The 15,642-nt window shown below is 36.7% G+C and overlaps 1 protein-coding gene across 4 annotated transcripts in view; it reads right to left on the bottom strand.

Annotated features, from left to right (window-relative positions):
- Positions 1–15,642, bottom strand: part of EXOC6B (exocyst complex component 6B) — a 721,824-nt gene that overhangs the window by 163,652 nt on the left and 542,530 nt on the right. The window lies entirely within an intron of this gene.

The following is a 15,642-nucleotide window of genomic DNA, read 5'->3' as shown; positions in this document are numbered from 1 at the left end:
GGGAGAGGAGGACCAAGCTTCTAAGGAGTCATGTCTCTCTCCCTTCAGCTTCTTTGTTTGCCCTTCAAAATTCGTGTCATCAAAACACCATTAATTCCAGCATCCTGACAGCAAGGAAACTGTACTAATTCGACCTGAAATTTATTCCCATGAGCCGCGCTGGGCTTCAGAGTATTTGTTTTGTGAATGGACAAACAACTTGCAAAGGAGGAGGGAGTGGGGGAGAGAAAAAAGTTTTTCCTCTCAACACAATAAAATCTTCAGCTGTGAAACTCTTTTCAGTTCCGAAAGCTATTTATATTTTAGATCGCTGAAGGAATTTTCTAATTTCACGCCTGTCACCTCATTCCCCAAGCATTTATCAAAAAATATTCCCTGCCACATCATTAATTATTCCCTCACTGATTATTTGTATTATCTCATGAGTGCATTATTGCCAACCCACACACAGACACACAAACACACACACCAGCAGCAGAGGCTGCCCCAATCCAGTGCTTGGCTCTTCAGTAAAAGAGTATTGCAGATATGAAAAGACCCATCTAAATAAATATCACTGCAAAAACTTAGGAAATTTTTGTATATGTCTATCCTCCTAGTGTATTCTTTGTTTTTGACTTCTATTTCACTCTTAAAAATTATTTTTCTCTTCCTCTACTCCAATTGAGTCTTAGGTCGAAGAGACACATGAATGCTATTTGCAATTTACAATAGTGCCTTGGGTACATGCTTAGTTTATGACTCTGGCTTCTACATCATTAAGAAGAAGGTAACTGCATAGGACTACAGGGAAATGTACTAGTTAACAGTTAAGAATGTCAAGTTTTATTGTCCCTAAGCCCTGCTTATTATGAAATCGAAAGGTCTTGTTTAAGCCCCTATATACAGACAAAATAGACACAGAGAAAATTCAAAAGTTGTACAGTTACTATCCCTTGAATTCTATCCGTGAAGTCAAACAAAGCAGGATAAACATTTAACATCAATCTACTATTTACTTCAAAAACAACTCAAATATCTGCTCAAAACAAATATGAAAAGGGATGTTTTCCTTTTGATTTTATTTTTCTCCAGGAATGAATTTAAGAAATTACAGGAAGTTGGTATCATATTTTCTTTTGAAATTAAATAAAATCTACCAATATATTTGCATATATGTCTGGAAAATTCCTCCAAACAACTAGTAACTGGATAGCTTCAAATGATGATTTACGAACAATGACAGATATTCCTGTTCTTTAAAACTATTTTCCATCTAGGAAATGTCTAATGGGTTTTCATAAATTCCTTGCCCTACTTTAAAAAATAATGTTAACAAGTTAAGTTGCAGGGAATATAAAAACACTACATGAAATAAAATTTACACCAATTTGCTAAACTAATTATATAGAGCACAAATGTGAAATAAAAAAAAAACATTCTTATCCTGGAGTTTTCACAAAATAGTCTTACTTCAGAGATTTCAAATAAAAATAACTCAAATGGAAGGAGATAAACTATATAGAATGACAGCACACTAAGTTTCTATTTACTTTGGAAAGAAAATTTATATGTCATTTATAAATTAATTCCATCATATGTATAGCGCAGATAATTAAAGTTTTAAAAGGGTAAAGTTCTAAAACTGTACAAATACATGATAAGAGCCATGTTAATAAAAGCTTAAATAATCCATCCTTCATAGCAATCATCTGTGATAACCTTGTATGTAACAGCTGCTCAATCACACGTACAACTTTCTCATACTATGCTCCTATAGAAAGCAGCTCTTTGAGTCATAGCCACAGTCACTCTTTTTGACAGCCTTGACGGTCAGACAGTCAGCTTAAATAAGCTTCCTATGTCTGACGATTTCATCCAATGTTGGTAGATTATCACTGCTACTCCCATATGACATATGCCTTATGCTGCATCATTTGAAGTACTGAAGTTTCCTCTGTCAGTAGGAACCCCACAAGTCAAGACACAGCAACTGCCAAGGTGTTCTGCTGACCTACACATGTTCAGTTCAACAGGACTGCCCTGTGATACACGGGTTGAATGCTTGAGAGCTGGCTACACATTCCTGAATCTCGTTATTGGGCATGCTCCCTGGGGCTGACATGATGCTGATGAAACCACTCAGGTATCTGGATCTGATACATATTTAGTAAATCACACTTTATAGATCTCATTTTATGACACACTCAATTTTCCAGGTTCCCAGAGGACACAGTGGCCTTTTAGATTTGATTTTAATTTTATAAATCAGAAAATGACAATTGCATCAGGTGCAACAAAGTTAAGAGATTAATTATTTAATATAGAAATATTAAATACTATATATTCAACTTCATATTTATATTTTCTCATTATTTTATGAATGTAGTGCTTATCCTCTCGTGTAGACAGTAAAATTCTTAGGGGTAAGGACTATATCACAGAACACAGCAAAGTGTTCAAAATAGTAGATGTCCAACAAATACCTATACTTTACAGAAATAACAAGATCAATTAATTACACACATTCTTTACTGCCAATGAAACTCTTTGGATTGCAATAGTAAGGCGTCCTTAACATGAGTATCAATAAGTAGGCTTTAGGAATATATGAGCTTCCTAAAATTAGGTGCACAATGATTGAGGGGATGGGCTCTGGGGTTTTAAAAATCAGAGTTTGAGTTCTACTTACTAGCTCTATGGATATGTGCAAACTACTTAATCTCCTAAAAGGTTCAATATCTTTATCTCAAAAATGAGGGTGGCAGTGTATTCCTTACACTGCTGCTATGAGGGTTAAGTGAAATAACATGTAAAGCCACTGGCAGAGTAGAGTGCCTGGCATATCATAATTGATTATCATTACAATTAGTTTTTTGTGGGAATATGCGTTTCCCTGTGAAGAAGGTGGGTATGTTTTACTGAATTCTCAGAGAGTAGGTGACCAAACAAATGTAAAGAAACACTGTTTTATATCCAGGACAAAACATTAGAAGAAAATTCAGCTTCCATTCAGTTGTAAGTTAGTGAGTTGGTATTGAAATTTATGGGCAAATATTTAAGTGATTCACTTAAAGAAGGCTGATATGACTAATTACTAGTGTATTAGCCACAGCACAGGAATTTTCACTAGTATTATTTTAGAAAATCAATAAATATATTAAGCAGATCTCCTATAATTTTGTGATTCAATGTTTCCTTTAAAACAGGACTATTCCTATAGAGGCAATTTTTTACATATATGAAAAATGTTAATAGCATAAGAAAGTGTGAATATTTTTAAATTAAAATTTGCATTTATCTTCAACTATGTAAAATACAGTAACAGTGAAACACATGACAGTAGGCATTCATCTCATAATGTTAGCTGAGGCTGTTAGAGAGAGAACGATTACATGGGATTTTATTCTCCTTTACATTTTATAAACTTTAAAAGTGAGTACAGACCACTTTTATAATCAGAGAACAGGAAATAGAAGAACACATACATCCCCAAATTATTCAGTGCTATTTTCTCTAGTAACAAGAGCTATAACCTGTTCAGGATTTAGCATTACAGGCAACTGGGATTGATTTGCACACCCATATTCTCAGAGGCTGCTTAACAGAGATGAGAACAACTACACGTGGGAGGGGTACAGCAGCCCCCAGTCCATTGAAACACACACAGATTGACTCCATGAACACAGAGACGCTTTCCTTTATAATCACAAATGAAAAGGAGAACATGTCTGTACTAGTGGCCAAGTAGAACCAACGGATGAATGGGACAGTGAAGACGCCTCTTTCTGGACTTGTCTCTGCATTCCAAGATCTGTAGTAGGTTTTCAGTCTCTAAGAGGCTTAAGCCAGTGCCTGGAGTTCTGCAGAGTGGCGCCAGCCTCACAAGAATATCAAGGTGCTTGTTCCACTTCACAGAGAACCAAATCCTACCTTTGACTATCTTATGTTATCTGGGGACTGAATCAAGGTTCCAATGGGCTGGCAAGAAAGCTTCCTCTTAAAAGACTTGTTCAGGTTATTGGAGCTTCTGGCCAAGCCATCTTTTTGAGAGCTTGGCTCACTCCAGTTCCTTTTTACTGTCCTTAATCACAGTATGGTTTCTCAAGAGTTGAAACTGCTATCAGAGCCTGACTCTCAAATCCAATTTGCAAGTATAAAAAATATTTTAATGAAATAAATATTTCATTAAAAAATTAAAGGGAGGTATAAAAATTATAGGAAAGGTGGCATACTGTTAAGTGAAGGTATAAACAGGGAAAGAAAATCACACACAAAAAACCTCTCACTTTTACTTAACAAATATCCAACATTTTTTCACATTCTCATACACACTTAAATTTATGAGGTGTGACAATATTTTTAAATCAATATTAATTTCTCAAAAATATCCAACAGGTTTACAGTTCTAATAACCTTCATATTTTACTGAAATAAAAATTACCAAAGTAGAAAATAGAGGAATTCAACTAATTTCAAAATGCTTTCTAGACTTCTTGAAGGCTCTTCTTAAAATGAACTACCACTTAGAGAGGGGAGGAAAAAAATGTTTAAATAAACTTTAAAATTACTTGGTACATTCACATTTCGCTGAAGAAAACAAAATATACATTTGATAAAGAGCATAGAACCCTAATTTAAAAAAAAGCATAGAACCCTAATTAGAAAAAATGGGAGAGTCACAGTTAGAAGAGGCTTTGAGGAGTCAAAATGATGCCTTATAGCCAGAGAACAGTATTATAGTTTTTCAGAGTTCAAGGCCTTGAGAGAGTAAAGGAAAGTGAATTAAACTCAGAAAGGTTAAACCTTAAATGATTATAGGTGAAGTTGGCTGGTGGAGGCCTGGAAAAGCTTGACTTATGTGTCTCCTTTTTTCCCTCCTCTTGCTTGAAGGATTCCCAAGATACAGCACTTCTAAGTTTTAACATCAATATGGATAAAAAAATGTTGCCTGCCATTTCAATAAACAAGAATGTTGCCTGCCATTCTGGTAAAAATCACAAGTTGTCCACCATCAAGCCATCAACCATTGCAGCTACCCTAACTATGCCCTGAAGGGATTTCAGGATGCAGAAAAACAGGATATTGGCCCAAGATAGTTAGGATACACATCAAAGGAATAAATTCTATGAGTCAGACTTTTGCATCTTTCCATCTATAGACAAGAACCAAAATCATTAATTTGAGATGTCTGCCTTCTGTGATTAGCGGTAATCTATTGATGTTTGACTCTGTTTTCTTTTTCAGCAAAAATTCCTATATATTCTGGCTCCTCCCTTACCTTTTTGGAACAGTTTCATCTGAGAGGTGCCTCCTAGGTTTTAGTTCTCAGTAGTCAAAGCTATGGTTTTTCCAGTGGTCATGTATGGATGTGAGTTGGATCATAAAGAAAGCTGAGCTCGGAAGAATTGATGCTTTCAAACTGTGGTGCTAGATAGTTTTCTTGAGAGTCCCTTGAACTGCAAGGAGATCAAATCAGTCACTCCTAAAGGAATCAACCCTGAATATTTATTGGAAGGACTGATGCTGAAGCTGAAGCTCCAATACTTTGGCCACCTGATGTGAAGAGCTGACTCAGTGGAAAAGACCCTGATGCTGGGAAAGACTGAGGGCAGGAGGAGAAGGAGGTGGCAGAGGATGAGACGGTTAGATAGCATCACCAACTCAACAGACATGAGTTTGGACAGACTCCAAGACAGAGGGGCAGGGAAGCCTAGTGTGCTGCTATCCATGGGGTTCCAAAGAGTCGGACACAACTTAACGACTGAACAACAAGGTCACCAAATAAAACAGCTCCCTCCACCAAAAAAAGGCTGCCTTAGTCTGTAATCTGTAATCAGACAGGACATTTGAGAACTTATCAAAAGCAACTTGTGGGAAACAGAATATAAAAGAAATTCCTCTGAATCTTTGCAAATTGTCCATAAAACAAGAATAATTTTCAAAGGACGATGAGCAAGGCAAAATTTATTTCAAAAAATCAAAACTAGTACAGTATCTGGGAAGTAGGTAAAATAGCAATTCTTAGAGGAAAAGCTAATTTGTTCAAATAAGAGAAAATTGAAAAGGCAGTGGGCAAAATTTTAACCAGAAATTCCTGGTTAGCATAATATACTACTGCTTTCAGTGAAGTTCCAAGTTAGACAGTGGACAAGATAGCATTACCAGCCTCCACTGAACAGATTAGGGTTTTGTTTTTGGCCAAAATGTCAGGTGAGAAAGGAAAATCAGTATTCTGGAACTCAAACTATATTGGGTACTTGTTTATATCTTGAGATCAGGTCAGGTCACATGCGGTTTTTATGGGATTAAAAATAAGAGCTGCTGTTGCTGTATTAACATAACGGTTTCCTGGTATTGGGTCCCTGGGGCAACAGATAAGGAGTGTGCTAGACTATGAAGTGTAGCTCTGGGGAAGTTAAAGCCTTCTTGCATCACTTCACAGTGGTTCCACTAAGCTAATTACGAAGAAGAGTTGATGGACTCCACAGGGACTCCACTCAAGGCCCTGATGGTCAGAGAAAGGTAGGCCAGAACATAAGGAAGTAAGTACAGATGAGAGAGCTATCAAGGAGACGGAAAAAGGAAGGGAGGCCCGGGGGTGGGGGCGGGAGTGGGGAGGGACAAGTTCCTTGAAGATTCAGCTGACTATACTTGTGTAAGCGTTTGTATGAACATGTGATCATAAAAAACAGTCACCTTTAATTACATAGAGTATAATCCTGTGATATAAATTTTTCTTTGCTTTCATATATTTTAAACTCACTAGACCTTCTGCCTTAAGAAGGGCAGAGTAAAGTACAATCTAACCTATTCTGAGTTTCTGTGTGAGAAATACAAGTAAAACTGATAATAACAGAGTCTGATAGCAAATGCCAAAGCAGCACTCTAAATAGATTCATAAATTGTTTTCAAAGTTTAATTCTCCTAGCTCCTTTTGCTTTAAAAGACAATTGAAAACTAGGACAGATAAATATAGGTTTTTAATTAATAAAAGATTAATCTACTGTAAGAGAGAAAATGGCCACAAGCATGAAGGAACTTCCACGATGCCGCTGAGTAAATAAGCCAATCAGTCTCCATGTGTCTGTCCCTTATGCCGTACCACTGAAAGGAAACGAGGGTTCATATACTGGCAGAGACTGGTGTCAATGACAGAACACATTCCCCTGGACACAGCTGTCTTACGTGGAATAAACCTAGGAAATTGGAGAAGTTGATTTTTATGCCCTACTAACATCTCTAACATAGAAGAAGAATCTGTAAACAGTTTAATGAAATTAATTGATTGATTTCTAGCAAAGCAAACTAGAAAATAATTTTATTCAAGATTTAAAAGAAGGAGATGACATAAATTCCTACCATGTCATGGATTCCAGGTGCCACTGGGTGCTTCTATAGAAATACAGTGGTGTTCTTTGTTTAAGGAAATAGTATTCTAAATGGTGGATAAGAACACGTTAGATGTATTCACCAAATTAAACAGAGTACCCTTTGCATTGCAGAGGAAGAAGGTTAAGGAAAGCCAAGACCCATAACAAGTGGCAGAACAATGTCATGCCACATGGCACTGGACGTTCCCTTAATATTCCATAAATAATTGCCAAAAACACAGCACAAAATGTCCTAGGACTTGAGTTTACAACCAAGAATCCTAAAGCTGAAAGGAGCATTTGTAATTGCTGAGGACTTTTACAGATGAAAAAATTAAAACCAAAAAAAAAGTAAGTTGGTGAATCAGTTAAAACCTAATTCCCCTATTATTTCAATATGCATCCCTGACCTATAATGTCTGAAAGCAAATATTTTCTTTACACGTTCCTCATATATATGCATATATATGTGTGTATATCTTTTTCATTTCAATAACAATGAAGTCATAAAAATATACAGATCTGTGTAAAATCACAATTTTCTTCTGAAGTTTTGCAATTTTGCAAAATAAAGGCCAATTTCATAATAGATTTTTTAATACTACAGTGAAAAGATGCCTCTGCCAATTAGCAAACAGCAGTGCTTCTGTGCATAATATTAAAGAAAGCTGAGAACTTGCAATGAAAGGCGTGGGTTTCCTGAGAAATGAGAAAGGCTGGTGTTCTAAAGTAGCAACTTTATATCCCTGGTATTTTTACTGTGCTTTCAAGGACTTAATCTTATCCATGTGTCTGTTCAGCACTGATCGTTCTGTTGTATGGACACAAGACAGAATTAAGTTTATCTGAAATTTTACATTGAGAAGGATTCTGTAGGCATTTAACATAAGGTGAAAAATTCTCTAGAAAAGCACGGTCCAAATAGAAACAAGAGCTACCTGTGTAATTCTAGAATTTTAAGTAGATACACTTAAGAAAATAAAAATCAATTAAAAATTAATAATAGCATATCTTATTTTACTTAATATATCTAAAATATTTTAATTGCAACATAAAATTAGCATTTAAAAAATTATTCATGAGGTTTTTTTGAAATCCAGGATGTGTTCTTCACTTAGAGTACAATGCATATTTGAGCTGTGTGTCAAATGCTCTAATAGCCACTTGTGGCTGTAACTACAGTTTTGGACAGCACAGCTTCAGATGATGTTGACTGTAAAGAATGAAAGCTAAAATGAAATGTGCAAAGAATGATTTCAGACTTTGAAATGACAAGGAAAGAGCACTCTCCAAATTCACAGCAATATGAATTGTTTCTACATTGACTATGAAATTAGGATCGAAACAAATGTTCCTGGTACTACACAATGGCTTCTCTTCAGCTCATATTTTTAAAATATGCCACCCTCTGATACAGCTATATACTTTGTATATTCTTCACCATGTCTGTCAATAAATTTTTACAGTACCTCTCTATTAATTCTTATGCTAGTATTCTTTCTTTTCTTCTCTTCATCTCATTTTCTTTTCTTAATATCTAATTCACTAATTTTTTCAACTTATCCTACTGAAAGTAGTCTCAAATCATTTTGGGATGATTAAGGTATATTTAAAAAACTGATAGTTGACCAGTATATGTTTCCAGACAAAGCTCTTTGACTCTCAGGTTCCCCAGCAAGTGATGATAATAACAATCCTGACTTATAACTCCAAAATGTTTTGTTAAGTCCACAACACAAAACAAATGCTTTCATTAAAAGGAAAAGTATCAGGACACTGTCAGTGCTCTTGAACAGGGTAGACAAAGGTAGACAAAGGTACCAAAACTGCCAAAAGAGAAATGATTAAGGTAGGTTCCACATAGGATGTTTGCTAAGTTAAAAGAGCTAGACTTTTTTTAAGTTAGTTGTAATTCTTTCTAAACTGAAAGCCAATAATGTTTCTTTGGTATAAGTTTCGTGGATAGTCTCACAATTTGCTAGGAAAACTGAGTCTCAGTCTACATTGATTGGTGTTCACAGGAAATGGATATATCATTAGCTAAGGTAACTGGGATTCCAACATTTCTAGATTTTACTTATGTGACCTTGGGTCTATCATATAAGTTTTTAGTGCCAGATGTCTCCTCTGTAAAATGAAGGCAATAATATTTCACTTGCTTAAAGCTATGGGACTGAATCAAATATACTCTTGAGGCCTATTATATAACAAGGAATATACCTGGTCTTTGGTCCTAGCTCCTGACAAGGAGTTTTATATCTTCCAAAGGTCCTAAGCAAAAGGAAAGCTCCTGAGCAATTCATAATTGAATCATTTTGATCATACCTAAGTTTATGCTGAGAAGTTGACTCCTGAGGGCCCTTAAGTAGTTTTAAGGGAGGGGCTGCACAACCCAGAATGACCAAGCCTATGACCAGAGGGTTGACACTTCCAGCCCCACTCCCAATTTCCAGAGAGGGGAAGGGATGGTGGTTGATTTCAATCATGTAGCAATTTATTTATTCAATCATGCTTCACGCTTCCCTGGTGACTCAGATGGTAAAGAATCCATCTGCAATGTGGAGACTTGGGTTCCATCCCTGGGTTGGGAAGATCCCCTGGAGAAGGGAATAGCTACCTACTAAAGTATTCTTGCCTGGATAATTCCATGGACAGGAATTAATTAATTAATTAATTAATCAGCAGGCTACAGTCTACGGGGTCACAAAGAGCTGGACACAACTGAACGACTCACTTCACTACATAATAAAACCCTCATATAAAAACTCTGTGCACTGAAACTCAGTGGATCTTCCTGATTTGGTGAACATGCTGATGTGCTGGAAGGTTGACATGCCTGATTCCTTAAGGACAGGACATGGAAATTCTGTTTTGCCACCCTCCTCCCCAGGATCCTATCCTGTATATCTCTTCCATTTGGCTGTTCCTGAGTTATAGCCTTTATAATAAAACTGCAATCATAAGTACAGCATTTTTGGTGAGTTATGTGAGTTTTTGTAGTGAATTACTGAACTGAATGTACAGATGTGAGAGTTGGAACATAAAGAAAGCTGAGGGCCAAAGAACTGATGCTTTTGAATTGTGGTGCTGGAGAAGGAGATCAAACCAGTAAATCCTAAAGGAAATTAACCCTGAATATTCATTGGAAGAACTGATGCTAAAGTTGAAGTTCCAATACTTTGGCCACCTGTTGTGAATAGTCAACTCACTGAAAAAGACCTTGATGCTGGAAAAGACTGAAGACAAAAGGAGAAGAGGACAGCAGAGGATGAGATGGGTATATAGCATCACTGACTCAACAGACATGAATTTGAGCAAACTCCAGGAGATAGTCAAGGACAGGGAAGGCTGGCATGCTGCAGTCCATGGGATCCCAAAGCGTTAGACATGACTTAGCAACTGAACAACAACAACTGAACTGAAAGGGGATGTGGTGAGCTCAATATCTGTGAAAATAAAAAATGAAAGTGAAGTCGCTCAGTCGGGTCCGACTCTTTGCGACCCCATGGACTATAGCCTACCAGGCTCCTTCATCCATGAGGTTTTCCAGGCAAGAGTATTGGAGTGGGTTGCCATTTCCTTCTCCAGGGGATCTTCCCAACCTAGGGATCGAACCCAGGCCTCCTGCATTGCTGGCAGACACTTTACCATCTGAGCCACCGGGGAAGCCCCCAAAATCTGTAGTCAGCTAGAAAGAAGTGGGAGTGGCTTGAGGACACCTGAGGCTTGTAGCTGACATCTGTAGAGGGGCAGTCTTGTGGGACTGAACCCTTAATTTGTAGAATCTCTACTAACTCCAGGTAGTTACTGTTAGAACTGGATTGAATTGTAGAACACCCAGCTGTTGCTGGGATTCCCTGGTGGCTCAGTTGGTAAAGAATCTGCCTGCAATGTGGGAGACCTGGGTTTGATACCTGGGTTAGGAACATCCCCTGGAGAAGGGAACGGCTACCCACTCCAGTATTCTGGCCTGGAGAATTCCATGGGCTGTATAGTCAGTGGGGTTGCAGAGTCAGACACAACTGAGCAACTTTACTCCTCACTCAGTTGGTGTTGAAGAATTGCTGTTGGAACACAAGTTTCAACTCAGATCATGTACAATACAACTTGATATTTGGTACATTTTAGTATCTAGGTTATAGCCAGATATGTCCCAGCATAACAAATATGAAATTAACTGGAAACGGATATAATAAAATAATGATATGCTTTTTTTTTGCCTACATGGCCACTTCTTCAATAAATCAAAAAACTTATTAAAGATATTGCATTAAACTGAGTGTTCGTTAGAAGAGATTATTTTTGACATAGCAAAATAAAAGGTTTCACATATCTTTCTCAGAGAACAATAACATTTTCTACACTTTCTAGCTTTACTTCATATAATTGTTCAAGTATTTGTTGGGAATTTCACCTCCTCAAATGGAATTATAATGTTAAGTATTAAAACAATGATCCACTTCCACACTAAATGTTTGCATTAGATCAGTATGAACATAAATACTGGTCTGCCATTATAGTTATACAGACTAATGAATTTGTTTTCAGAGGTCAAGATCTACACTCAGGATCTATCTTACTAAAGAATATAAACATTGCCACTAAGAGCTCAGTTTGAGGTGTATTTTCCCTTTTCTTTTTTTCCCCTAAAACAAACAATGAAGCAAACAAAAACAAAAGAAGGTGAAGAAGAGAATCTCTGTCAGTGAAACCTGAGACCTTAAGCTGGTGGTTGTAAGACCAAAGACTTGAAGGCAGACACAACGGGGAACTCCAGAGGCAATGTTAGGCGTTTAACTTGGAGGCGCTGGTAAGAAAGGGGGAGATTAGTGTTTTAAGAGAATTTAAGTCAGTTGGAAAAAAAGGAAATGGAAGTAAGTGTTTCTTTAGGTACATAAGCAACTTCTTTCCATGATAAACTGGTGCTTTGAAAGGAATATCCTAACAAATAGGAAGTATAGGAGACAAATGAGCATCTCAAGTATTAAAAGCACTTCTGTCTTTAAAATGTTTAAAAGCTCTCGAAATGCTTTTCTACAGGAGAGTACAGAAACATTCTTTCCCCTGGTTAATTGTCTGGACAGGAGCTGATGCTACACCTTGTTTCCATCTATTGACAGGCAGACAGCTGACAAAGAGATTCTGTGAGCCAGACGGAATGGCAGGCCCTTAAGCCTGACTGCTGGGATTTGGTGAAAAACTGAGGAGGCTTGAATTTCAGAAAGGCACATCATTCAGGAAAAAAGAGCAGAGAAAGAAGACAAAGATTACTAGGGAAATTTTACTGATACTGACAAAATAATTTAAGAGTTATTTTTCTTTTATTCTTGGCTACATTATACAAAATATTTGCTGTTATTTACAATTAAACAGTCCCAATTATCAGGCTTAATGGAGGCAATGAAATAAACAACCTTTTCTCTCCTCTCTTTCAATGTCAATTTCTGAGAGTCTTTTATAAGCACTGATTCAATTTCTTTGTCTTTCATTCATTTCTCAACTCCTAGCAATCTGGTCCATCATCTACTTCCACTGAAAGTGTGCTCTCTAAAATCTGCTTTGGCTCCAATAGTAACAATTATATTTCCATGTTTCTTTCTGGATACCCCAGTTCATTTCACTATATTTTCTAGTCAAATGAACTAGCTTTATTTCCCTAATAGGCCATATTCTTTATTTCCTCCCAGAATTGATACAAATACTTGCCTTTGTCAGAACACCCTTCCCAGTCTACCTCATCCTACTTGAATGGCTAATTCCTAGCCACGTTGTCCAATGGAATATCCTAGTCCAAATCATTCACATATAACAAATGAGTAAAAAGATTTTGCAAGAGATTAAGTGTGCTGTCCAAATTCACAGCTACTTAGTGATCAAACAAAGACAAAAACACAGGCCTCAATTCACCCATCCAAAGTACTGGTAGGTGTACATTATCCCACCAGTGACCCTAATATATACTACTTTCTCCTCCCAGGAAAGGAGTAGAAAATAGAAGCAAAATATAGATCAACTACTATTACAGAACATTATAGGTAAGACTTTAAAAATGCTATTCATTGTCTCACTAGTTTCTGAAAACTTCAGCTTTTCTAAGTGGAAGTGTTGGCAGTGACATTTTACTCATATTTTCTAAATTCCAATCTTAGAAAAAAGAAACTGGGAATGCTAAGGGAATTGTGGGGTGCCACTCTCTCATACATATACACACACATAGAACAGAGGAAGAGAGAAAGGATAAATTTCTAAAATTTGTAATAAATTTTAGAAAAACTAGATCAGATAGATGGTTTAATTAAAATCACCTCAGAACTCAAATTAGAACTCAAATCAGAATCTGTTAACTCTTAAAATGTTACAGCAGGTGATAATGGAAAAGAAAGTTTTTTTCTTTTAAAATGTTTCATAAAAATTAGGACTTTGATCAACTTTTTGAGATGTATATAGTACTATTCCACCTAAAGGCAGTAGGTGGATGAGAATGTTACAGGCATTTTTTGTGGGCCCAAGTCTGTCAATTTTCAACAATTAAAATGATTTTTAAATATACATTGTATTTAATATGATTTCCTGGTTTACACCCTATAAAATGGCCTAATTAAAATATTTGGCAAAACTAATACAATTATGTAAAGTTTAAAAAAAAAAACAAAACTCAATATTAAAAAAAAGGAAAAAAAAAATAAATAAATAGTTTACTGGCCTCAACCCCAAAGACAGGAAGTAAGGGCCAAAGAAAATAGAAAACGTACACAACGCCTCAGCATAATCACTCGGAGACAAGTACAGTAAATGCATCAGATGTTCTTGGGAGAGTCTGGTTTAGTACAAATATTAGGATTTTAGCCTATGTGAATAAAAGGGAGGTGCAAATGCCTTGATGGAATGAGGCAGCGATGCTGAAGAAGTAACTCTTCACCTGAGGTGATGTTTGTAGTTGATATAGTTGATATAGGAGAAAGAGATGGCCAGCCGTACATACACCGTCAAGCTCAGTGGCTCATTCGTGTCCGATTCTTGGCAACCTCATGGTCTGTAGCCCACCAGGCTCCTCTGTCCATGGGATTATCCTAGCAAGAATACTGGAGTGGGTTGCTATTTTCTCCTCCAAGAGATCTTCCCGACCGAGGGACTGAACCTACTGATCCCCATCTCCTACACTGGCAGGCAGGTTCCTACCACTGAGTCACCTGGGAAGCCTCAGCCAGACACTGCTCTGGTGCTAATGGTGAGGTGAGGTCTCTGGTTTGCAATGATTAAGAAACACTGTTGTTTCAGTGGGCTCATTTCTCCAGGAAAACGTTTCTGGGTGTTTTCAAGCAAATTATGAGGACTCATGAAAATGTTCAAATAATTGTTTTTATTTATTTATTTTTAATTTTTATTTTTTTTTAAATTTTATTTTTAAACTTTACAATATTGTATTGGTTTTGCCAAATATTGAAATGAATCCGCCACAGGTATACATGTGTTCCCCATCCTGAACCCTCCTCCCTCCTCCCGCCCCATACCATCCCTCTGGGTCATCCCAGTGCACCAGCCCCAAGTATCCAGTATCATGCATCGAACCTGGACTGGCAACTTAATAATTGTTTTTAAAGTTTCTAATAGAGAAATAGTAAAAAGTCTTTGGAGATTATGAAATTGCTATAACATACTCTTTTAACTTTAAGAAAAATCTGTTTTACTGGGTCTGGAACCAGGGTTAAGTAACAGGAAAATAGCAATAACCACAATATATTTTTAAATTTCTACTTCTTTGAAATGGCATTTCTTAATCTTTCCAGTCTCTGAAACTTCCAAAGTGCAGAAGGTCTCAAAGTTAAGAAAAAATAAGTAATGAAAAACGTAGAAAAAGAAGAAAGGAGCACCAAGTTTGGAATATCACTTTAAAAAACATCTGGTCTTCTTCTTTTCAAAATCATACAGTAGAAAAATGGACTTCTGGAAGCTACCAGCTGATTTAAGTTAATTTCCTCCTACCACCTGTATCTTCCTCCCTCCAAATATCCCTTGAAACAAAGCTGGGAAGAAAAATCTAAACAATTTCAAAGAGGAATCAGTCCCTGTCCTTATTTAGAGCTGGGATAAGTACCACATTTACCAAACAGCCAAACAGAATTTAGAGTATTAAGTTTGTCACAAATAAAAAAGCTTAATTGAGTAGTATGATTCTTCACGTAGCAGGTCCTTTGTACTTCCTCATCACTTAAATGCTCACAAACAATCCAAGGTCACACTTGCTACCAGAAAAAGTATTTTGTCTCTGTTGGCCAATGTCTGGAAGCCA

The sequence above is a fragment of the Bos taurus genome, chromosome 11 (genome assembly GCF_002263795.3).
Source record: "Bos taurus isolate L1 Dominette 01449 registration number 42190680 breed Hereford chromosome 11, ARS-UCD2.0, whole genome shotgun sequence".
NCBI classification, from domain to species: Eukaryota; Metazoa; Chordata; class Mammalia; order Artiodactyla; family Bovidae; genus Bos; species Bos taurus.
Note: the sequence above shows the minus strand (reverse complement) of the source record. Positions and strands in the feature narration are given on the sequence as shown.